The sequence below is a fragment of the Sprattus sprattus genome, assembly GCF_963457725.1.
Source record: "Sprattus sprattus genome assembly, chromosome: 14".
Lineage (NCBI taxonomy): Eukaryota > Metazoa > Chordata > Actinopteri > Clupeiformes > Clupeidae > Sprattus > Sprattus sprattus.
Window position 1 is genome coordinate 553,755 of NC_137912.1, and position 2,500 is coordinate 556,254.

The window sequence follows — 2,500 nt, forward strand, 5'->3', positions numbered from 1 at the left end:
CCCCCGTGACCACCGGAGGGAGCTGGTGCGCCGGGTTTCCTGACATATCGGAGTGCTGACGTTACATTTCACTTGTGCAATCCACATATTTATTTATTTACCTTTTCAGTGTTTTTGGTTCTCCGTCTTTAGCTGTGTGAACTTTAAAGTGTCGTATTAGCTACAGGTGTGTGTGTGTGCGTGCTACAGGTGTGTGTGTGTGTGTGTGTGCGTGCTAGATGTGTGTGTGTGTGTGTGTGTGCGTGCTACAGGTGTGTGTGTGTGTGTGTGTGCGTGCTAGATGTGTGTGTGTGTGTGCGTGCGTGCTACAGGTGTGTGTGTGCGTGCTAGATGTGTGTGTGTGTGCGTGCGTGCTACAGGTGTGTGTGTGTGCGTGTGTGCTTGCGTGCTAGATGTGTGTGTGTGTGCCTGCTTGCGTGCTAGATGTGTGTGTGTGTGTGTGTGTGTGTGTGCGTGCGTGCTAGAGGTGTGTGTGTGTGCTTGCGTGTTAAAGGTGTGTTTGTGTGCGTGCCTGCATGCGTGCTAGATGTGTGTGTGTGTGTGTGTGTGTGTGCGTGCGTGCGTGCTAGAGGTGTGTGTGTGTGCGTGCGTGCGTGTGTTCCCACAGACTCAGAGGAGGCTGGGAGAAGAAAAACTGACATTTGGAAAGAAGGCAGTTTTGTATACTAGAGTGTGTGTGTGTGTGTGTGTGTGTGTGTGTGTGTGTGTGTGCGCGTTTATTTCATCTTTTAAAAGAAGTTTAATTTGTGCGTTGGACAATGCGGGGCGTTGTGCGTTGGCATGGCTACCTCGTTTTAAACGACCCCCACGGGATCCACATGGACAGCAGCAGTTACACACACACACACACACACACACACACCACGGGATCCACATGGACAGCAGCAGTTACACACACACACACACACACACACACACACACACACACCACGGGATCCACATGGACAGCAGCAGTTACAGGAGTGCATAACGGACACGAGCCAATCAGGAGTCTTCATGGCCCACGTTTCCAACGGCAACCCCAAACTGTTCCACCCTCTGAGTGGAGGAGCGCAGTCACACACACACACACACACACACACACACACACACACACACACACACACCACACCACACACACACACACCACACCACACCACACACACACACACACACCTCCTCATAAACGCAAACACAAGCAAGCTGTTACTAAACCTGCCACCGATCTGACTATCGTCTGGAGCCGCTGATATTTAAGTCTGTCACGATGAGAGCAGCAACACTAAAAAGTGTGTGTGTTCGTGTGTGTGTGTGTGTGTGTGTGTGTGAGTGTGTGTGTGTGTGTGTTACATATTTCAGTGTCAGCGTAGGTCTGAGAGTGTTCTGTGCAGGACTGTCTGTAAAGATGACCAAAGTGGTCTAACACACACACACACACAAACACACACACACACACAGAGGACTGTCTGTAAAAATGTCCAAAGTGGTCTCACACACACACACACACACACACACACACACACACACGACCATCTGTAAGATGACCAAAGTGGTCACACACACACAGACACACACACACACACAGAGGACCGTCTGTAAAAATGTCCAAAGTGGTCTCACACACACACACACACACACACACACACACACACACACACATAGGACCGTCTGTAAGATGACCAAAGTGGTCTCACACACACGCACACACACACGCACACACACACACACACACACACACACAGGACCGTCTGTAAGATGACCAAAGTGCTTATGTTCCTATCCATGTATGCTTTGCTGGAAATGAATGTATTACTGTGAGCTTCACAACCTTTATTTTGAAACGCTTTAAAGAATTGTTGTTCCTGATGATTCTGCTTCCTGTTTATTGTAAGGCTGTGTTCTCTTGTTTGTTTACACTTCTCAAACTCAAAGGTGTCCGCTGTGCAGAATCAATCATCTCGATCAATCATCAATCATCTCGATCACACAACACTGTAGACCTAGACACGCCCCCTGGACTGATGTGGGAACAGTTATAAAACTCTTGAGTAGATTCATCACACACACACACACACACACACACACACACACAGGGTTCCACAGACACACACACAGGGTTCCACAGACACACACACACACAAACAGGGTTCCACAGACACACACACACACACACACACACAGGGTTCCACAGACACACACACACACACACACACACACACACACACACAGGGTTCCACACACACTCACACACACACACACTCACACACACACACACACACACACAGACAAGAGGTTCTGAGTAGATTCATCAATAAAGGTTCATCCAATGACCACACACACACACACACACACACACACACACACACACACAGGGTTCCACACACACACACACACACACACACACACACACAGACAAGAGGTTCTGAGTAGATTCACCCTTAAAGGTTCATCCAGTGACCACAGACACACACACACACACACACACACTCACAGGGTTCCACAGACACACAGACACACACAC

General features: G+C 49.0%; 1 protein-coding gene across 2 annotated transcripts in view; it reads left to right on the forward strand.

Annotated features, from left to right (window-relative positions):
* The window catches only part of LOC308375020 (protein PHTF2), a 41,387-nt gene extending 39,539 nt beyond the window's left edge, over positions 1–1,848 (forward strand). For both annotated transcript variants that reach the window (XM_080851043.1, XM_080851044.1), the window contains one exon: positions 1–1,848. This exon is cut by the window's left edge and continues 62 nt beyond it. The gene's annotated coding sequence lies outside the window, so the exon portion shown is untranslated.
* The last annotated feature ends 652 nt before the right edge of the window (positions 1,849–2,500 follow it).